The sequence below is a fragment of the Hyla sarda genome, unplaced genomic scaffold, assembly GCF_029499605.1.
Source record: "Hyla sarda isolate aHylSar1 unplaced genomic scaffold, aHylSar1.hap1 scaffold_2226, whole genome shotgun sequence".
In the NCBI taxonomy this organism is placed as follows: domain Eukaryota; kingdom Metazoa; phylum Chordata; class Amphibia; order Anura; family Hylidae; genus Hyla; species Hyla sarda.
Window position 1 is genome coordinate 25819 of NW_026608902.1, and position 22774 is coordinate 48592.

The 22774-nt window shown below is 46.1% G+C and overlaps 10 non-coding genes across 10 annotated transcripts; all 10 read right to left on the reverse strand.

Annotated features, from left to right (window-relative positions):
* Positions 1-496: 496 nt before the first annotated feature.
* On the reverse strand, positions 497-687 carry LOC130320907 (U2 spliceosomal RNA). Its single transcript, XR_008866723.1, has one exon. It is a non-coding gene; the product is annotated as a U2 spliceosomal RNA (small nuclear RNA).
* A 2084-nt stretch (positions 688-2771) lies between these two features.
* Positions 2772-2962, reverse strand: LOC130320908 (U2 spliceosomal RNA). The gene has a single exon (XR_008866724.1). It is a non-coding gene; the product is annotated as a U2 spliceosomal RNA (small nuclear RNA).
* Positions 2963-5058: 2096 nt separating this feature from the next.
* LOC130320909 (U2 spliceosomal RNA) lies at positions 5059-5249 on the reverse strand. Its single transcript, XR_008866725.1, has one exon. It is a non-coding gene; the product is annotated as a U2 spliceosomal RNA (small nuclear RNA).
* Positions 5250-7337: 2088 nt separating this feature from the next.
* Positions 7338-7528, reverse strand: LOC130320910 (U2 spliceosomal RNA). The gene has a single exon (XR_008866726.1). It is a non-coding gene; the product is annotated as a U2 spliceosomal RNA (small nuclear RNA).
* A 2094-nt stretch (positions 7529-9622) lies between these two features.
* Positions 9623-9813, reverse strand: LOC130320911 (U2 spliceosomal RNA). The gene has a single exon (XR_008866727.1). It is a non-coding gene; the product is annotated as a U2 spliceosomal RNA (small nuclear RNA).
* A 2088-nt stretch (positions 9814-11901) lies between these two features.
* Positions 11902-12092, reverse strand: LOC130320912 (U2 spliceosomal RNA). Its single transcript, XR_008866728.1, has one exon. It is a non-coding gene; the product is annotated as a U2 spliceosomal RNA (small nuclear RNA).
* A 2088-nt stretch (positions 12093-14180) lies between these two features.
* LOC130320914 (U2 spliceosomal RNA) lies at positions 14181-14371 on the reverse strand. The gene has a single exon (XR_008866729.1). It is a non-coding gene; the product is annotated as a U2 spliceosomal RNA (small nuclear RNA).
* A 2088-nt stretch (positions 14372-16459) lies between these two features.
* Positions 16460-16650, reverse strand: LOC130320916 (U2 spliceosomal RNA). Its single transcript, XR_008866731.1, has one exon. It is a non-coding gene; the product is annotated as a U2 spliceosomal RNA (small nuclear RNA).
* A 2090-nt stretch (positions 16651-18740) lies between these two features.
* Positions 18741-18931, reverse strand: LOC130320917 (U2 spliceosomal RNA). The gene has a single exon (XR_008866732.1). It is a non-coding gene; the product is annotated as a U2 spliceosomal RNA (small nuclear RNA).
* A 2089-nt stretch (positions 18932-21020) lies between these two features.
* LOC130320918 (U2 spliceosomal RNA) lies at positions 21021-21211 on the reverse strand. Its single transcript, XR_008866733.1, has one exon. It is a non-coding gene; the product is annotated as a U2 spliceosomal RNA (small nuclear RNA).
* Between the last annotated feature and the right edge of the window lie 1563 nt (positions 21212-22774).

Consider the following 22774-nt stretch of genomic DNA (forward strand, 5'->3'; position numbering starts at 1 on the left):
CTGTGTGAACAGCCAGGAGACCCCCCCCCCCCCATGTTATGTTACATAGTTACATAGTTAGTACGGTCGAAAAAAGACATATGTCCATCACGTTCAACCAGGGAATTAAGGGGTAGGGGTGTGGCGCGATATTGGGGAAGGGATGAGATTTTATATTTCTTCATAAGCATTAATCTTATTTTGTCAATTAGGAACATTCAGCACCCACCCGCTATCAAGGCAGCTGCCTATCATGTCATGCCCTACCTGCACAGGTGTGCTGGCTACTCAAATGATCCAATTAAGGAGGCCATTTAGTCAGCAGCAGCAGAAGTCCTGTGCCTGGACGCTCCAACAGGGGCCAGACACAAGCAGAAGCAGAAGCAGCAGAAGCAGCAGCAGCACCACCTTTTGTTTTTTGGCTGCAGCAGCAGCAAGGCCCACAGGGCTGGCTAGCTGGCTAGCCAGCAAGCAGGTAGCAATGAAAGTAGGAATCTTTCTTTTTAACCCTGTAAGGGGGTGGTGCACTGTACCCGAAGATACTGCCATATCGGGTCAATGCATAGGGCGACGGAAGCAAGCTTCGAAATCGGCCCCCGTTCTCAAAAATCCATTTAATATATGGTCCCCAGATAGGGGACGTATCAGATATTAAACTGATAAGAACAGATACTACACTTGATCTTAGCCAAAAGGCCGAGAAGCGATAACCGTGAAAGGGGCGGGCCCAACAAGGTCCCCTTCATGGGCACTATCACTGCTTGCTGTCAGGGAGGCTGCCAGACAATTTTCCATGCACACTCTGGGCTGGGGGGCAGTCAACCACCAGTACACACAGCAGAACCTAAACCCATACCATTATTGCTAAGCAGCAAGACAGGGGCCCATTGCACTCCCACGGGGCCTTTTTAAATGCAATCCATAACCCGGATTTGCCAGGAACCCTTCTTACTCCTCCTACTTGCATGTGACACTGGGCTTAGGATCTGCATAGGAAACACACACACAAGCACACACCTACCTTTGTTGCCTGCAGATGCCTCCTTGGCTGTCCCCAAACGGTATCAAACCAACACCCACGGGAAGCTGTAAGCATAGAGGACATGCCTGCACCCCATTGGACTTACCTGTGTGGGTTAAATCCGGGTTATTTGACAACCTATGGCGGTGATGGTTCTGCTCAGGCAGAGCAGTGCTGATGCTCCTCATAAAGCTGTCGCTGCTGTGAAGGTTCTAGGTGACATCACAAATCCCTTTGGTTACATACACAACAAAGCTGGGTTGTTGTTGTTTACACTCTGCAAGGCCTGTGGAAGTGAGTGACATCATAGCACTGTAGTTCTGAGGGTTCAAGATGGATGCAACAATCTCCTGTTGCTTCTATGAAGGCCGTAATAGACGACATCACCAAACAGCTCCATAGTCACATACACAGCAAAGGAGAGATGTTGTTTACACCTAGTGATGTCAGTGGTATTGAGTGACATCACAGCACAGTGCTAAGGCTCCTGGGCCTGGACACAGCAGCGGCTGCAATATCTCAACGGAGAATACGTTTATATCTATATGTGTGTGTGCGCATATATATATATATATATATATATATATATATATATATATTTCTCCGCCGAAATCACTTTTAAACCCATTTCCACCTTTTTTTCCCTTCTCTTCCTCTTACTTTTTTTTCACGTTTTTTTACGTTTTTCTCCTTTTCGCCTCTTTTCTGGGCGTATTATTCTTCTTTTTCTTCTTTTTTTTCGTCTAATGCATACCCCATCAGTGCAGCAATGCTTATTCAATACCGCCAGCAGATGGAGACACTGGGGGATAATTTTCTAAGGATTTATACTGATTTTTCCTGTCTGAATTTGTCGCACAGAAAGTTGCAGGCCAAATATGTGTGACATTTCTGCGACTTTAGCTTCTAGAGCATTTTTACAACATTATACATAGGTGCTGAATACATAAAAAGCGACTGTTCAGCGACAGACAAGTCGCATCGGCTGAAAGTAGGCCAGAATGTCAGTCCATGTTGGAGCAGGTTTAGATACAGTCTAAAGCATAGATCTCAAAGTCTGTGCACAGAATTTAGCAAGGGCCTCGCACCTTCTGATGCATCAGGTAGGTGCACAATAGCATAGCCTAACCCTCTGTACTTTGGTCTATATTGATGCGGGACATAGACAGCCAGCTGATGACCAATCCATTAGTGCAATGGATGGCTGGAAGCATTTGTCTTTGCCTTTGCAATACCACAGAAGCAATGCATGGTCAATGTACAGCAATGACACACCTGTGTGAACAGCCAGGAGACCCCCCCCCCCCCATGTTATGTTACATAGTTACATAGTTAGTACGGTCGAAAAAAGACATATGTCCATCACGTTCAACCAGGGAATTAAGGGGTAGGGGTGTGGCGCGATATTGGGGAAGGGATGAGATTTTATATTTCTTCATAAGCATTAATCTTATTTTGTCAATTAGGAACATTCAGCACCCACCCGCTATCAAGGCAGCTGCCTATCATGTCATGCCCTACCTGCACAGGTGTGCTGGCTACTCAAATGATCCAATTAAGGAGGCCATTTAGTCAGCAGCAGCAGAAGTCCTGTGCCTGGACGCTCCAACAGGGGCCAGACACAAGCAGAAGCAGAAGCAGCAGAAGCAGCAGCAGCACCACCTTTTGTTTTTTGGCTGCAGCAGCAGCAAGGCCCACAGGGCTGGCTAGCTGGCTAGCCAGCAAGCAGGTAGCAATGAAAGTAGGAATCTTTCTTTTTAACCCTGTAAGGGGGTGGTGCACTGTACCCGAAGATACTGCCATATCGGGTCAATGCATAGGGCGACGGAAGCAAGCTTCGAAATCGGCCCCCGTTCTCAAAAATCCATTTAATATATGGTCCCCAGATAGGGGACGTATCAGATATTAAACTGATAAGAACAGATACTACACTTGATCTTAGCCAAAAGGCCGAGAAGCGATAACCGTGAAAGGGGCGGGCCCAACAAGGTCCCCTTCATGGGCACTATCACTGCTTGCTGTCAGGGAGGCTGCCAGACAATTTTCCATGCACACTCTGGGCTGGGGGGCAGTCAACCACCAGTACACACAGCAGAACCTAAACCCATACCATTATTGCTAAGCAGCAAGACAGGGGCCCATTGCACTCCCACGGGGCCTTTTTAAATGCAATCCATAACCCGGATTTGCCAGGAACCCTTCTTACTCCTCCTACTTGCATGTGACACTGGGCTTAGGATCTGCATAGGAAACACACACACAAGCACACACCTACCTTTGTTGCCTGCAGATGCCTCCTTGGCTGTCCCCAAACGGTATCAAACCAACACCCACGGGAAGCTGTAAGCATAGAGGACATGCCTGCACCCCATTGGACTTACCTGTGTGGGTTAAATCCGGGTTATTTGACAACCTATGGCGGTGATGGTTCTGCTCAGGCAGAGCAGTGCTGATGCTCCTCATAAAGCTGTCGCTGCTGTGAAGGTTCTAGGTGACATCACAAATCCCTTTGGTTACATACACAACAAAGCTGGGTTGTTGTTGTTTACACTCTGCAAGGCCTGTGGAAGTGAGTGACATCATAGCACTGTAGTTCTGAGGGTTCAAGATGGATGCAACAATCTCCTGTTGCTTCTATGAAGGCCGTAATAGACGACATCACCAAACAGCTCCATAGTCACATACACAGCAAAGGAGAGATGTTGTTTACACCTAGTGATGTCAGTGGTATTGAGTGACATCACAGCACAGTGCTAAGGCTCCTGGGCCTGGACACAGCAGCGGCTGCAATATCTCAACGGAGAATACGTTTATATCTATATGTGTGTGTGCGCATATATATATATATATATATATATATATATATATATATATATATATATATATTTCTCCGCCGAAATCACTTTTAAACCCATTTCCACCTTTTTTTCCCTTCTCTTCCTCTTACTTTTTTTTCACGTTTTTTTACGTTTTTCTCCTTTTCGCCTCTTTTCTGGGCGTATTATTCTTCTTTTTCTTCTTTTTTTTCGTCTAATGCATACCCCATCAGTGCAGCAATGCTTATTCAATACCGCCAGCAGATGGAGACACTGGGGGATAATTTTCTAAGGATTTATACTGATTTTTCCTGTCTGAATTTGTCGCACAGAAAGTTGCAGGCCAAATATGTGTGACATTTCTGCGACTTTAGCTTCTAGAGCATTTTTACAACATTATACATAGGTGCTGAATACATAAAAAGCGACTGTTCAGCGACAGACAAGTCGCATCGGCTGAAAGTAGGCCAGAATGTCAGTCCATGTTGGAGCAGGTTTAGATACAGTCTAAAGCATAGATCTCAAAGTCTGTGCACAGAATTTAGCAAGGGCCTCGCACCTTCTGATGCATCAGGTAGGTGCACAATAGCATAGCCTAACCCTCTGTACTTTGGTCTATATTGATGCGGGACATAGACAGCCAGCTGATGACCAATCCATTAGTGCAATGGATGGCTGGAAGCATTTGTCTTTGCCTTTGCAATACCACAGAAGCAATGCATGGTCAATGTACAGCAATGACACACCTGTGTGAACAGCCAGGAGACCCCCCCCCCCCCATGTTATGTTACATAGTTACATAGTTAGTACGGTCGAAAAAAGACATATGTCCATCACGTTCAACCAGGGAATTAAGGGGTAGGGGTGTGGCGCGATATTGGGGAAGGGATGAGATTTTATATTTCTTCATAAGCATTAATCTTATTTTGTCAATTAGGAACATTCAGCACCCACCCGCTATCAAGGCAGCTGCCTATCATGTCATGCCCTACCTGCACAGGTGTGCTGGCTACTCAAATGATCCAATTAAGGAGGCCATTTAGTCAGCAGCAGCAGAAGTCCTGTGCCTGGACGCTCCAACAGGGGCCAGACACAAGCAGAAGCAGAAGCAGCAGAAGCAGCAGCAGCACCACCTTTTGTTTTTTGGCTGCAGCAGCAGCAAGGCCCACAGGGCTGGCTAGCTGGCTAGCCAGCAAGCAGGTAGCAATGAAAGTAGGAATCTTTCTTTTTAACCCTGTAAGGGGGTGGTGCACTGTACCCGAAGATACTGCCATATCGGGTCAATGCATAGGGCGACGGAAGCAAGCTTCGAAATCGGCCCCCGTTCTCAAAAATCCATTTAATATATGGTCCCCAGATAGGGGACGTATCAGATATTAAACTGATAAGAACAGATACTACACTTGATCTTAGCCAAAAGGCCGAGAAGCGATAACCGTGAAAGGGGCGGGCCCAACAAGGTCCCCTTCATGGGCACTATCACTGCTTGCTGTCAGGGAGGCTGCCAGACAATTTTCCATGCACACTCTGGGCTGGGGGGCAGTCAACCACCAGTACACACAGCAGAACCTAAACCCATACCATTATTGCTAAGCAGCAAGACAGGGGCCCATTGCACTCCCACGGGGCCTTTTTAAATGCAATCCATAACCCGGATTTGCCAGGAACCCTTCTTACTCCTCCTACTTGCATGTGACACTGGGCTTAGGATCTGCATAGGAAACACACACACAAGCACACACCTACCTTTGTTGCCTGCAGATGCCTCCTTGGCTGTCCCCAAACGGTATCAAACCAACACCCACGGGAAGCTGTAAGCATAGAGGACATGCCTGCACCCCATTGGACTTACCTGTGTGGGTTAAATCCGGGTTATTTGACAACCTATGGCGGTGATGGTTCTGCTCAGGCAGAGCAGTGCTGATGCTCCTCATAAAGCTGTCGCTGCTGTGAAGGTTCTAGGTGACATCACAAATCCCTTTGGTTACATACACAACAAAGCTGGGTTGTTGTTGTTTACACTCTGCAAGGCCTGTGGAAGTGAGTGACATCATAGCACTGTAGTTCTGAGGGTTCAAGATGGATGCAACAATCTCCTGTTGCTTCTATGAAGGCCGTAATAGACGACATCACCAAACAGCTCCATAGTCACATACACAGCAAAGGAGAGATGTTGTTTACACCTAGTGATGTCAGTGGTATTGAGTGACATCACAGCACAGTGCTAAGGCTCCTGGGCCTGGACACAGCAGCGGCTGCAATATCTCAACGGAGAATACGTTTATATCTATATGTGTGTGTGCGCATATATATATATATATATATATATATATATATATATATATATATATTTCTCCGCCGAAATCACTTTTAAACCCATTTCCACCTTTTTTTCCCTTCTCTTCCTCTTACTTTTTTTTCACGTTTTTTTACGTTTTTCTCCTTTTCGCCTCTTTTCTGGGCGTATTATTCTTCTTTTTCTTCTTTTTTTTCGTCTAATGCATACCCCATCAGTGCAGCAATGCTTATTCAATACCGCCAGCAGATGGAGACACTGGGGGATAATTTTCTAAGGATTTATACTGATTTTTCCTGTCTGAATTTGTCGCACAGAAAGTTGCAGGCCAAATATGTGTGACATTTCTGCGACTTTAGCTTCTAGAGCATTTTTACAACATTATACATAGGTGCTGAATACATAAAAAGCGACTGTTCAGCGACAGACAAGTCGCATCGGCTGAAAGTAGGCCAGAATGTCAGTCCATGTTGGAGCAGGTTTAGATACAGTCTAAAGCATAGATCTCAAAGTCTGTGCACAGAATTTAGCAAGGGCCTCGCACCTTCTGATGCATCAGGTAGGTGCACAATAGCATAGCCTAACCCTCTGTACTTTGGTCTATATTGATGCGGGACATAGACAGCCAGCTGATGACCAATCCATTAGTGCAATGGATGGCTGGAAGCATTTGTCTTTGCCTTTGCAATACCACAGAAGCAATGCATGGTCAATGTACAGCAATGACACACCTGTGTGAACAGCCAGGAGACCCCCCCCCCCCATGTTATGTTACATAGTTACATAGTTAGTACGGTCGAAAAAAGACATATGTCCATCACGTTCAACCAGGGAATTAAGGGGTAGGGGTGTGGCGCATATTGGGGAAGGGATGAGATTTTATATTTCTTCATAAGCATTAATCTTATTTTGTCAATTAGGAACATTCAGCACCCACCCGCTATCAAGGCAGCTGCCTATCATGTCATGCCCTACCTGCACAGGTGTGCTGGCTACTCAAATGATCCAATTAAGGAGGCCATTTAGTCAGCAGCAGCAGAAGTCCTGTGCCTGGACGCTCCAACAGGGGCCAGACACAAGCAGAAGCAGAAGCAGCAGAAGCAGCAGCAGCACCACCTTTTGTTTTTTGGCTGCAGCAGCAGCAAGGCCCACAGGGCTGGCTAGCTGGCTAGCCAGCAAGCAGGTAGCAATGAAAGTAGGAATCTTTCTTTTTAACCCTGTAAGGGGGTGGTGCACTGTACCCGAAGATACTGCCATATCGGGTCAATGCATAGGGCGACGGAAGCAAGCTTCGAAATCGGCCCCCGTTCTCAAAAATCCATTTAATATATGGTCCCCAGATAGGGGACGTATCAGATATTAAACTGATAAGAACAGATACTACACTTGATCTTAGCCAAAAGGCCGAGAAGCGATAACCGTGAAAGGGGCGGGCCCAACAAGGTCCCCTTCATGGGCACTATCACTGCTTGCTGTCAGGGAGGCTGCCAGACAATTTTCCATGCACACTCTGGGCTGGGGGGCAGTCAACCACCAGTACACACAGCAGAACCTAAACCCATACCATTATTGCTAAGCAGCAAGACAGGGGCCCATTGCACTCCCACGGGGCCTTTTTAAATGCAATCCATAACCCGGATTTGCCAGGAACCCTTCTTACTCCTCCTACTTGCATGTGACACTGGGCTTAGGATCTGCATAGGAAACACACACACAAGCACACACCTACCTTTGTTGCCTGCAGATGCCTCCTTGGCTGTCCCCAAACGGTATCAAACCAACACCCACGGGAAGCTGTAAGCATAGAGGACATGCCTGCACCCCATTGGACTTACCTGTGTGGGTTAAATCCGGGTTATTTGACAACCTATGGCGGTGATGGTTCTGCTCAGGCAGAGCAGTGCTGATGCTCCTCATAAAGCTGTCGCTGCTGTGAAGGTTCTAGGTGACATCACAAATCCCTTTGGTTACATACACAACAAAGCTGGGTTGTTGTTGTTTACACTCTGCAAGGCCTGTGGAAGTGAGTGACATCATAGCACTGTAGTTCTGAGGGTTCAAGATGGATGCAACAATCTCCTGTTGCTTCTATGAAGGCCGTAATAGACGACATCACCAAACAGCTCCATAGTCACATACACAGCAAAGGAGAGATGTTGTTTACACCTAGTGATGTCAGTGGTATTGAGTGACATCACAGCACAGTGCTAAGGCTCCTGGGCCTGGACACAGCAGCGGCTGCAATATCTCAACGGAGAATACGTTTATATCTATATGTGTGTGTGCGCATATATATATATATATATATATATATATATATATATATATATATATATATTTCTCCGCCGAAATCACTTTTAAACCCATTTCCACCTTTTTTTCCCTTCTCTTCCTCTTACTTTTTTTTCACGTTTTTTTACGTTTTTCTCCTTTTCGCCTCTTTTCTGGGCGTATTATTCTTCTTTTTCTTCTTTTTTTTCGTCTAATGCATACCCCATCAGTGCAGCAATGCTTATTCAATACCGCCAGCAGATGGAGACACTGGGGGATAATTTTCTAAGGATTTATACTGATTTTTCCTGTCTGAATTTGTCGCACAGAAAGTTGCAGGCCAAATATGTGTGACATTTCTGCGACTTTAGCTTCTAGAGCATTTTTACAACATTATACATAGGTGCTGAATACATAAAAAGCGACTGTTCAGCGACAGACAAGTCGCATCGGCTGAAAGTAGGCCAGAATGTCAGTCCATGTTGGAGCAGGTTTAGATACAGTCTAAAGCATAGATCTCAAAGTCTGTGCACAGAATTTAGCAAGGGCCTCGCACCTTCTGATGCATCAGGTAGGTGCACAATAGCATAGCCTAACCCTCTGTACTTTGGTCTATATTGATGCGGGACATAGACAGCCAGCTGATGACCAATCCATTAGTGCAATGGATGGCTGGAAGCATTTGTCTTTGCCTTTGCAATACCACAGAAGCAATGCATGGTCAATGTACAGCAATGACACACCTGTGTGAACAGCCAGGAGACCCCCCCCCCCCCATGTTATGTTACATAGTTACATAGTTAGTACGGTCGAAAAAAGACATATGTCCATCACGTTCAACCAGGGAATTAAGGGGTAGGGGTGTGGCGCGATATTGGGGAAGGGATGAGATTTTATATTTCTTCATAAGCATTAATCTTATTTTGTCAATTAGGAACATTCAGCACCCACCCGCTATCAAGGCAGCTGCCTATCATGTCATGCCCTACCTGCACAGGTGTGCTGGCTACTCAAATGATCCAATTAAGGAGGCCATTTAGTCAGCAGCAGCAGAAGTCCTGTACCTGGACGCTCCAACAGGGGCCAGACACAAGCAGAAGCAGAAGCAGCAGAAGCAGCAGCAGCACCACCTTTTGTTTTTTGGCTGCAGCAGCAGCAAGGCCCACAGGGCTGGCTAGCTGGCTAGCCAGCAAGCAGGTAGCAATGAAAGTAGGAATCTTTCTTTTTAACCCTGTAAGGGGGTGGTGCACTGTACCCGAAGATACTGCCATATCGGGTCAATGCATAGGGCGACGGAAGCAAGCTTCGAAATCGGCCCCCGTTCTCAAAAATCCATTTAATATATGGTCCCCAGATAGGGGACGTATCAGATATTAAACTGATAAGAACAGATACTACACTTGATCTTAGCCAAAAGGCCGAGAAGCGATAACCGTGAAAGGGGCGGGCCCAACAAGGTCCCCTTCATGGGCACTATCACTGCTTGCTGTCAGGGAGGCTGCCAGACAATTTTCCATGCACACTCTGGGCTGGGGGGCAGTCAACCACCAGTACACACAGCAGAACCTAAACCCATACCATTATTGCTAAGCAGCAAGACAGGGGCCCATTGCACTCCCACGGGGCCTTTTTAAATGCAATCCATAACCCGGATTTGCCAGGAACCCTTCTTACTCCTCCTACTTGCATGTGACACTGGGCTTAGGATCTGCATAGGAAACACACACACAAGCACACACCTACCTTTGTTGCCTGCAGATGCCTCCTTGGCTGTCCCCAAACGGTATCAAACCAACACCCACGGGAAGCTGTAAGCATAGAGGACATGCCTGCACCCCATTGGACTTACCTGTGTGGGTTAAATCCGGGTTATTTGACAACCTATGGCGGTGATGGTTCTGCTCAGGCAGAGCAGTGCTGATGCTCCTCATAAAGCTGTCGCTGCTGTGAAGGTTCTAGGTGACATCACAAATCCCTTTGGTTACATACACAACAAAGCTGGGTTGTTGTTGTTTACACTCTGCAAGGCCTGTGGAAGTGAGTGACATCATAGCACTGTAGTTCTGAGGGTTCAAGATGGATGCAACAATCTCCTGTTGCTTCTATGAAGGCCGTAATAGACGACATCACCAAACAGCTCCATAGTCACATACACAGCAAAGGAGAGATGTTGTTTACACCTAGTGATGTCAGTGGTATTGAGTGACATCACAGCACAGTGCTAAGGCTCCTGGGCCTGGACACAGCAGCGGCTGCAATATCTCAACGGAGAATACGTTTATATCTATATGTGTGTGTGCGCATATATATATATATATATATATATATATATATATATATATATATTTCTCCGCCGAAATCACTTTTAAACCCATTTCCACCTTTTTTTCCCTTCTCTTCCTCTTACTTTTTTTTCACGTTTTTTTACGTTTTTCTCCTTTTCGCCTCTTTTCTGGGCGTATTATTCTTCTTTTTCTTCTTTTTTTTCGTCTAATGCATACCCCATCAGTGCAGCAATGCTTATTCAATACCGCCAGCAGATGGAGACACTGGGGGATAATTTTCTAAGGATTTATACTGATTTTTCCTGTCTGAATTTGTCGCACAGAAAGTTGCAGGCCAAATATGTGTGACATTTCTGCGACTTTAGCTTCTAGAGCATTTTTACAACATTATACATAGGTGCTGAATACATAAAAAGCGACTGTTCAGCGACAGACAAGTCGCATCGGCTGAAAGTAGGCCAGAATGTCAGTCCATGTTGGAGCAGGTTTAGATACAGTCTAAAGCATAGATCTCAAAGTCTGTGCACAGAATTTAGCAAGGGCCTCGCACCTTCTGATGCATCAGGTAGGTGCACAATAGCATAGCCTAACCCTCTGTACTTTGGTCTATATTGATGCGGGACATAGACAGCCAGCTGATGACCAATCCATTAGTGCAATGGATGGCTGGAAGCATTTGTCTTTGCCTTTGCAATACCACAGAAGCAATGCATGGTCAATGTACAGCAATGACACACCTGTGTGAACAGCCAGGAGACCCCCCCCCCCCCATGTTATGTTACATAGTTACATAGTTAGTACGGTCGAAAAAAGACATATGTCCATCACGTTCAACCAGGGAATTAAGGGGTAGGGGTGTGGCGCGATATTGGGGAAGGGATGAGATTTTATATTTCTTCATAAGCATTAATCTTATTTTGTCAATTAGGAACATTCAGCACCCACCCGCTATCAAGGCAGCTGCCTATCATGTCATGCCCTACCTGCACAGGTGTGCTGGCTACTCAAATGATCCAATTAAGGAGGCCATTTAGTCAGCAGCAGCAGAAGTCCTGTGCCTGGACGCTCCAACAGGGGCCAGACACAAGCAGAAGCAGAAGCAGCAGAAGCAGCAGCAGCACCACCTTTTGTTTTTTGGCTGCAGCAGCAGCAAGGCCCACAGGGCTGGCTAGCTGGCTAGCCAGCAAGCAGGTAGCAATGAAAGTAGGAATCTTTCTTTTTAACCCTGTAAGGGGGTGGTGCACTGTACCCGAAGATACTGCCATATCGGGTCAATGCATAGGGCGACGGAAGCAAGCTTCGAAATCGGCCCCCGTTCTCAAAAATCCATTTAATATATGGTCCCCAGATAGGGGACGTATCAGATATTAAACTGATAAGAACAGATACTACACTTGATCTTAGCCAAAAGGCCGAGAAGCGATAACCGTGAAAGGGGCGGGCCCAACAAGGTCCCCTTCATGGGCACTATCACTGCTTGCTGTCAGGGAGGCTGCCAGACAATTTTCCATGCACACTCTGGGCTGGGGGGCAGTCAACCACCAGTACACACAGCAGAACCTAAACCCATACCATTATTGCTAAGCAGCAAGACAGGGGCCCATTGCACTCCCACGGGGCCTTTTTAAATGCAATCCATAACCCGGATTTGCCAGGAACCCTTCTTACTCCTCCTACTTGCATGTGACACTGGGCTTAGGATCTGCATAGGAAACACACACACAAGCACACACCTACCTTTGTTGCCTGCAGATGCCTCCTTGGCTGTCCCCAAACGGTATCAAACCAACACCCACGGGAAGCTGTAAGCATAGAGGACATGCCTGCACCCCATTGGACTTACCTGTGTGGGTTAAATCCGGGTTATTTGACAACCTATGGCGGTGATGGTTCTGCTCAGGCAGAGCAGTGCTGATGCTCCTCATAAAGCTGTCGCTGCTGTGAAGGTTCTAGGTGACATCACAAATCCCTTTGGTTACATACACAACAAAGCTGGGTTGTTGTTGTTTACACTCTGCAAGGCCTGTGGAAGTGAGTGACATCATAGCACTGTAGTTCTGAGGGTTCAAGATGGATGCAACAATCTCCTGTTGCTTCTATGAAGGCCGTAATAGACGACATCACCAAACAGCTCCATAGTCACATACACAGCAAAGGAGAGATGTTGTTTACACCTAGTGATGTCAGTGGTATTGAGTGACATCACAGCACAGTGCTAAGGCTCCTGGGCCTGGACACAGCAGCGGCTGCAATATCTCAACGGAGAATACGTTTATATCTATATGTGTGTGTGCGCATATATATATATATATATATATATATATATATATATATATATATTTCTCCGCCGAAATCACTTTTAAACCCATTTCCACCTTTTTTTCCCTTCTCTTCCTCTTACTTTTTTTTCACGTTTTTTTACGTTTTTCTCCTTTTCGCCTCTTTTCTGGGCGTATTATTCTTCTTTTTCTTCTTTTTTTTCGTCTAATGCATACCCCATCAGTGCAGCAATGCTTATTCAATACCGCCAGCAGATGGAGACACTGGGGGATAATTTTCTAAGGATTTATACTGATTTTTCCTGTCTGAATTTGTCGCACAGAAAGTTGCAGGCCAAATATGTGTGACATTTCTGCGACTTTAGCTTCTAGAGCATTTTTACAACATTATACATAGGTGCTGAATACATAAAAAGCGACTGTTCAGCGACAGACAAGTCGCATCGGCTGAAAGTAGGCCAGAATGTCAGTCCATGTTGGAGCAGGTTTAGATACAGTCTAAAGCATAGATCTCAAAGTCTGTGCACAGAATTTAGCAAGGGCCTCGCACCTTCTGATGCATCAGGTAGGTGCACAATAGCATAGCCTAACCCTCTGTACTTTGGTCTATATTGATGCGGGACATAGACAGCCAGCTGATGACCAATCCATTAGTGCAATGGATGGCTGGAAGCATTTGTCTTTGCCTTTGCAATACCACAGAAGCAATGCATGGTCAATGTACAGCAATGACACACCTGTGTGAACAGCCAGGAGACCCCCCCCCCCCCATGTTATGTTACATAGTTACATAGTTAGTACGGTCGAAAAAAGACATATGTCCATCACGTTCAACCAGGGAATTAAGGGGTAGGGGTGTGGCGCGATATTGGGGAAGGGATGAGATTTTATATTTCTTCATAAGCATTAATCTTATTTTGTCAATTAGGAACATTCAGCACCCACCCGCTATCAAGGCAGCTGCCTATCATGTCATGCCCTACCTGCACAGGTGTGCTGGCTACTCAAATGATCCAATTAAGGAGGCCATTTAGTCAGCAGCAGCAGAAGTCCTGTGCCTGGACGCTCCAACAGGGGCCAGACACAAGCAGAAGCAGAAGCAGCAGAAGCAGCAGCAGCACCACCTTTTGTTTTTTGGCTGCAGCAGCAGCAAGGCCCACAGGGCTGGCTAGCTGGCTAGCCAGCAAGCAGGTAGCAATGAAAGTAGGAATCTTTCTTTTTAACCCTGTAAGGGGGTGGTGCACTGTACCCGAAGATACTGCCATATCGGGTCAATGCATAGGGCGACGGAAGCAAGCTTCGAAATCGGCCCCCGTTCTCAAAAATCCATTTAATATATGGTCCCCAGATAGGGGACGTATCAGATATTAAACTGATAAGAACAGATACTACACTTGATCTTAGCCAAAAGGCCGAGAAGCGATAACCGTGAAAGGGGCGGGCCCAACAAGGTCCCCTTCATGGGCACTATCACTGCTTGCTGTCAGGGAGGCTGCCAGACAATTTTCCATGCACACTCTGGGCTGGGGGGCAGTCAACCACCAGTACACACAGCAGAACCTAAACCCATACCATTATTGCTAAGCAGCAAGACAGGGGCCCATTGCACTCCCACGGGGCCTTTTTAAATGCAATCCATAACCCGGATTTGCCAGGAACCCTTCTTACTCCTCCTACTTGCATGTGACACTGGGCTTAGGATCTGCATAGGAAACACACACACAAGCACACACCTACCTTTGTTGCCTGCAGATGCCTCCTTGGCTGTCCCCAAACGGTATCAAACCAACACCCACGGGAAGCTGTAAGCATAGAGGACATGCCTGCACCCCATTGGACTTACCTGTGTGGGTTAAATCCGGGTTATTTGACAACCTATGGCGGTGATGGTTCTGCTCAGGCAGAGCAGTGCTGATGCTCCTCATAAAGCTGTCGCTGCTGTGAAGGTTCTAGGTGACATCACAAATCCCTTTGGTTACATACACAACAAAGCTGGGTTGTTGTTGTTTACACTCTGCAAGGCCTGTGGAAGTGAGTGACATCATAGCACTGTAGTTCTGAGGGTTCAAGATGGATGCAACAATCTCCTGTTGCTTCTATGAAGGCCGTAATAGACGACATCACCAAACAGCTCCATAGTCACATACACAGCAAAGGAGAGATGTTGTTTACACCTAGTGATGTCAGTGGTATTGAGTGACATCACAGCACAGTGCTAAGGCTCCTGGGCCTGGACACAGCAGCGGCTGCAATATCTCAACGGAGAATACGTTTATATCTATATGTGTGTGTGCGCATATATATATATATATATATATATATATATATATATATATATATTTCTCCGCCGAAATCACTTTTAAACCCATTTCCACCTTTTTTTCCCTTCTCTTCCTCTTACTTTTTTTTCACGTTTTTTTACGTTTTTCTCCTTTTCGCCTCTTTTCTGGGCGTATTATTCTTCTTTTTCTTCTTTTTTTTCGTCTAATGCATACCCCATCAGTGCAGCAATGCTTATTCAATACCGCCAGCAGATGGAGACACTGGGGGATAATTTTCTAAGGATTTATACTGATTTTTCCTGTCTGAATTTGTCGCACAGAAAGTTGCAGGCCAAATATGTGTGACATTTCTGCGACTTTAGCTTCTAGAGCATTTTTACAACATTATACATAGGTGCTGAATACATAAAAAGCGACTGTTCAGCGACAGACAAGTCGCATCGGCTGAAAGTAGGCCAGAATGTCAGTCCATGTTGGAGCAGGTTTAGATACAGTCTAAAGCATAGATCTCAAAGTCTGTGCACAGAATTTAGCAAGGGCCTCGCACCTTCTGATGCATCAGGTAGGTGCACAATAGCATAGCCTAACCCTCTGTACTTTGGTCTATATTGATGCGGGACATAGACAGCCAGCTGATGACCAATCCATTAGTGCAATGGATGGCTGGAAGCATTTGTCTTTGCCTTTGCAATACCACAGAAGCAATGCATGGTCAATGTACAGCAATGACACACCTGTGTGAACAGCCAGGAGACCCCCCCCCCCCCATGTTATGTTACATAGTTACATAGTTAGTACGGTCGAAAAAAGACATATGTCCATCACGTTCAACCAGGGAATTAAGGGGTAGGGGTGTGGCGCGATATTGGGGAAGGGATGAGATTTTATATTTCTTCATAAGCATTAATCTTATTTTGTCAATTAGGAACATTCAGCACCCACCCGCTATCAAGGCAGCTGCCTATCATGTCATGCCCTACCTGCACAGGTGTGCTGGCTACTCAAATGATCCAATTAAGGAGGCCATTTAGTCAGCAGCAGCAGAAGTCCTGTGCCTGGACGCTCCAACAGGGGCCAGACACAAGCAGAAGCAGAAGCAGCAGAAGCAGCAGCAGCACCACCTTTTGTTTTTTGGCTGCAGCAGCAGCAAGGCCCACAGGGCTGGCTAGCTGGCTAGCCAGCAAGCAGGTAGCAATGAAAGTAGGAATCTTTCTTTTTAACCCTGTAAGGGGGTGGTGCACTGTACCCGAAGATACTGCCATATCGGGTCAATGCATAGGGCGACGGAAGCAAGCTTCGAAATCGGCCCCCGTTCTCAAAAATCCATTTAATATATGGTCCCCAGATAGGGGACGTATCAGATATTAAACTGATAAGAACAGATACTACACTTGATCTTAGCCAAAAGGCCGAGAAGCGATAACCGTGAAAGGGGCGGGCCCAACAAGGTCCCCTTCATGGGCACTATCACTGCTTGCTGTCAGGGAGGCTGCCAGACAATTTTCCATGCACACTCTGGGCTGGGGGGCAGTCAACCACCAGTACACACAGCAGAACCTAAACCCATACCATTATTGCTAAGCAGCAAGACAGGGGCCCATTGCACTCCCACGGGGCCTTTTTAAATGCAATCCATAACCCGGATTTGCCAGGAACCCTTCTTACTCCTCCTACTTGCATGTGACACTGGGCTTAGGATCTGCATAGGAAACACACACACAAGCACACACCTACCTTTGTTGCCTGCAGATGCCTCCTTGGCTGTCCCCAAACGGTATCAAACCAACACCCACGGGAAGCTGTAAGCATAGAGGACATGCCTGCACCCCATTGGACTTACCTGTGTGGGTTAAATCCGGGTTATTTGACAACCTATGGCGGTGATGGTTCTGCTCAGGCAGAGCAGTGCTGATGCTCCTCATAAAGCTGTCGCTGCTGTGAAGGTTCTAGGTGACATCACAAATCCCTTTGGTTACATACACAACAAAGCTGGGTTGTTGTTGTTTACACTCTGCAAGGCCTGTGGAAGTGAGTGACATCATAGCACTGTAGTTCTGAGGGTTCAAGATGGATGCAACAATCTCCTGTTGCTTCTATGAAGGCCGTAATAGACGACATCACCAAACAGCTCCATAGTCACATACACAGCAAAGGAGAGATGTTGTTTACACCTAGTGATGTCAGTGGTATTGAGTGACATCACAGCACAGTGCTAAGGCTCCTGGGCCTGGACACAGCAGCGGCTGCAATATCTCAACGGAGAATACGTTTATATCTATATGTGTGTGTGCGCATATATATATATATATATATATATATATATATATATATATATATATTTCTCCGCCGAAATCACTTTTAAACCCATTTCCACCTTTTTTTCCCTTCTCTTCCTCTTACTTTTTTTTCACGTTTTTTTACGTTTTTCTCCTTTTCGCCTCTTTTCTGGGCGTATTATTCTTCTTTTTCTTCTTTTTTTTCGTCTAATGCATACCCCATCAGTGCAGCAATGCTTATTCAATACCGCCAGCAGATGGAGACACTGGGGGATAATTTTCTAAGGATTTATACTGATTTTTCCTGTCTGAATTTGTCGCACAGAAAGTTGCAGGCCAAATATGTGTGACATTTCTGCGACTTTAGCTTCTAGAGCATTTTTACAACATTATACATAGGTGCTGAATACATAAAAAGCGACTGTTCAGCGACAGACAAGTCGCATCGGCTGAAAGTAGGCCAGAATGTCAGTCCATGTTGGAGCAGGTTTAGATACAGTCTAAAGCATAGATCTCAAAGTCTGTGCACAGAATTTAGCAAGGGCCTCGCACCTTCTGATGCATCAGGTAGGTGCACAATAGCATAGCCTAACCCTCTGTACTTTGGTCTATATTGATGCGGGACATAGACAGCCAGCTGATGACCAATCCATTAGTGCAATGGATGGCTGGAAGCATTTGTCTTTGCCTTTGCAATACCACAGAAGCAATGCATGGTCAATGTACAGCAATGACACACCTGTGTGAACAGCCAGGAGACCCCCCCCCCCCCATGTTATGTTACATAGTTACATAGTTAGTACGGTCGAAAAAAGACATATGTCCATCACGTTCAACCAGGGAATTAAGGGGTAGGGGTGTGGCGCGATATTGGGGAAGGGATGAGATTTTATATTTCTTCATAAGCATTAATCTTATTTTGTCAATTAGGAACATTCAGCACCCACCCGCTATCAAGGCAGCTGCCTATCATGTCATGCCCTACCTGCACAGGTGTGCTGGCTACTCAAATGATCCAATTAAGGAGGCCATTTAGTCAGCAGCAGCAGAAGTCCTGTGCCTGGACGCTCCAACAGGGGCCAGACACAAGCAGAAGCAGAAGCAGCAGAAGCAGCAGCAGCACCACCTTTTGTTTTTTGGCTGCAGCAGCAGCAAGGCCCACAGGGCTGGCTAGCTGGCTAGCCAGCAAGCAGGTAGCAATGAAAGTAGGAATCTTTCTTTTTAACCCTGTAAGGGGGTGGTGCACTGTACCCGAAGATACTGCCATATCGGGTCAATGCATAGGGCGACGGAAGCAAGCTTCGAAATCGGCCCCCGTTCTCAAAAATCCATTTAATATATGGTCCCCAGATAGGGGACGTATCAGATATTAAACTGATAAGAACAGATACTACACTTGATCTTAGCCAAAAGGCCGAGAAGCGATAACCGTGAAAGGGGCGGGCCCAACAAGGTCCCCTTCATGGGCACTATCACTGCTTGCTGTCAGGGAGGCTGCCAGACAATTTTCCATGCACACTCTGGGCTGGGGGGCAGTCAACCACCAGTACACACAGCAGAACCTAAACCCATACCATTATTGCTAAGCAGCAAGACAGGGGCCCATTGCACTCCCACGGGGCCTTTTTAAATGCAATCCATAACCCGGATTTGCCAGGAACCCTTCTTACTCCTCCTACTTGCATGTGACACTGGGCTTAGGATCTGCATAGGAAACACACACACAAGCACACACCTACCTTTGTTGCCTGCAGATGCCTCCTTGGCTGTCCCCAAACGGTATCAAACCAACACCCACGGGAAGCTGTAAGCATAGAGGACATGCCTGCACCCCATTGGACTTACCTGTGTGGGTTAAATCCGGGTTATTTGACAACCTATGGCGGTGATGGTTCTGCTCAGGCAGAGCAGTGCTGATGCTCCTCATAAAGCTGTCGCTGCTGTGAAGGTTCTAGGTGACATCACAAATCCCTTTGGTTACATACACAACAAAGCTGGGTTGTTGTTGTTTACACTCTGCAAGGCCTGTGGAAGTGAGTGACATCATAGCACTGTAGTTCTGAGGGTTCAAGATGGATGCAACAATCTCCTGTTGCTTCTATGAAGGCCGTAATAGACGACATCACCAAACAGCTCCATAGTCACATACACAGCAAAGGAGAGATGTTGTTTACACCTAGTGATGTCAGTGGTATTGAGTGACATCACAGCACAGTGCTAAGGCTCCTGGGCCTGGACACAGCAGCGGCTGCAATATCTCAACGGAGAATACGTTTATATCTATATGTGTGTGTGCGCATATATATATATATATATATATATATATATATATATATATATATATTTCTCCGCCGAAATCACTTTTAAACCCATTTCCACCTTTTTTTCCCTTCTCTTCCTCTTACTTTTTTTTCACGTTTTTTTACGTTTTTCTCCTTTTCGCCTCTTTTCTGGGCGTATTATTCTTCTTTTTCTTCTTTTTTTTCGTCTAATGCATACCCCATCAGTGCAGCAATGCTTATTCAATACCGCCAGCAGATGGAGACACTGGGGGATAATTTTCTAAGGATTTATACTGATTTTTCCTGTCTGAATTTGTCGCACAGAAAGTTGCAGGCCAAATATGTGTGACATTTCTGCGACTTTAGCTTCTAGAGCATTTTTACAACATTATACATAGGTGCTGAATACATAAAAAGCGACTGTTCAGCGACAGACAAGTCGCATCGGCTGAAAGTAGGCCAGAATGTCAGTCCATGTTGGAGCAGGTTTAGATACAGTCTAAAGCATAGATCTCAAAGTCTGTGCACAGAATTTAGCAAGGGCCTCGCACCTTCTGATGCATCAGGTAGGTGCACAATAGCATAGCCTAACCCTCTGTACTTTGGTCTATATTGATGCGGGACATAGACAGCCAGCTGATGACCAATCCATTAGTGCAATGGATGGCTGGAAGCATTTGTCTTTGCCTTTGCAATACCACAGAAGCAATGCATGGTCAATGTACAGCAATGACACACCTGTGTGAACAGCCAGGAGACCCCCCCCCCCCATGTTATGTTACATAGTTACATAGTTAGTACGGTCGAAAAAAGACATATGTCCATCACGTTCAACCAGGGAATTAAGGGGTAGGGGTGTGGCGCGATATTGGGGAAGGGATGAGATTTTATATTTCTTCATAAGCATTAATCTTATTTTGTCAATTAGGAACATTCAGCACCCACCCGCTATCAAGGCAGCTGCCTATCATGTCATGCCCTACCTGCACAGGTGTGCTGGCTACTCAAATGATCCAATTAAGGAGGCCATTTAGTCAGCAGCAGCAGAAGTCCTGTGCCTGGACGCTCCAACAGGGGCCAGACACAAGCAGAAGCAGAAGCAGCAGAAGCAGCAGCAGCACCACCTTTTGTTTTTTGGCTGCAGCAGCAGCAAGGCCCACAGGGCTGGCTAGCTGGCTAGCCAGCAAGCAGGTAGCAATGAAAGTAGGAATCTTTCTTTTTAACCCTGTAAGGGGGTGGTGCACTGTACCCGAAGATACTGCCATATCGGGTCAATGCATAGGGCGACGGAAGCAAGCTTCGAAATCGGCCCCCGTTCTCAAAAATCCATTTAATATATGGTCCCCAGATAGGGGACGTATCAGATATTAAACTGATAAGAACAGATACTACACTTGATCTTAGCCAAAAGGCCGAGAAGCGATAACCGTGAAAGGGGCGGGCCCAACAAGGTCCCCTTCATGGGCACTATCACTGCTTGCTGTCAGGGAGGCTGCCAGACAATTTTCCATGCACACTCTGGGCTGGGGGGCAGTCAACCACCAGTACACACAGCAGAACCTAAACCCATACCATTATTGCTAAGCAGCAAGACAGGGGCCCATTGCACTCCCACGGGGCCTTTTTAAATGCAATCCATAACCCGGATTTGCCAGGAACCCTTCTTACTCCTCCTACTTGCATGTGACACTGGGCTTAGGATCTGCATAGGAAACACACACACAAGCACACACCTACCTTTGTTGCCTGCAGATGCCTCCTTGGCTGTCCCCAAACGGTATCAAACCAACACCCACGGGAAGCTGTAAGCATAGAGGACATGCCTGCACCCCATTGGACTTACCTGTGTGGGTTAAATCCGGGTTATTTGACAACCTATGGCGGTGATGGTTCTGCTCAGGCAGAGCAGTGCTGATGCTCCTCATAAAGCTGTCGCTGCTGTGAAGGTTCTAGGTGACATCACAAATCCCTTTGGTTACATACACAACAAAGCTGGGTTGTTGTTGTTTACACTCTGCAAGGCCTGTGGAAGTGAGTGACATCATAGCACTGTAGTTCTGAGGGTTCAAGATGGATGCAACAATCTCCTGTTGCTTCTATGAAGGCCGTAATAGACGACATCACCAAACAGCTCCATAGTCACATACACAGCAAAGGAGAGATGTTGTTTACACCTAGTGATGTCAGTGGTATTGAGTGACATCACAGCACAGTGCTAAGGCTCCTGGGCCTGGACACAGCAGCGGCTGCAATATCTCAACGGAGAATACGTTTATATCTATATGTGTGTGTGCGCATATATATATATATATATATATATATATATATATATATATATATATTTCTCCGCCGAAATCACTTTTAAACCCATTTCCACCTTTTTTTCCCTTCTCTTCCTCTTACTTTTTTTTACACGTTTTTTTACGTTTTTCTCCTTTTCGCCTCTTTTCTGGGCGTATTATTCTTCTTTTTCTTCTTTTTTTTCGTCTAATGCATACCCCATCAGTGCAGCAATGCTTATTCAATACCGCCAGCAGATGGAGACACTGGGGGATAATTTTCTAAGGATTTATACTGATTTTTCCTGTCTGAATTTGTCGCACAGAAAGTTGCAGGCCAAATATGTGTGACATTTCTGCGACTTTAGCTTCTAGAGCATTTTTACAACATTATACATAGGTGCTGAATACATAAAAAGCGACTGTTCAGCGACAGACAAGTCGCATCGGCTGAAAGTAGGCCAGAATGTCAGTCCATGTTGGAGCAGGTTTAGATACAGTCTAAAGCATAGATCTCAAAGTCTGTGCACAGAATTTAGCAAGGGCCTCGCACCTTCTGATGCATCAGGTAGGTGCACAATAGCATAGCCTAACCCTCTGTACTTTGGTCTATATTGATGCGGGACATAGACAGCCAGCTGATGACCAATCCATTAGTGCAATGGATGGCTGGAAGCATTTGTCTTTGCCTTTGCAATACCACAGAAG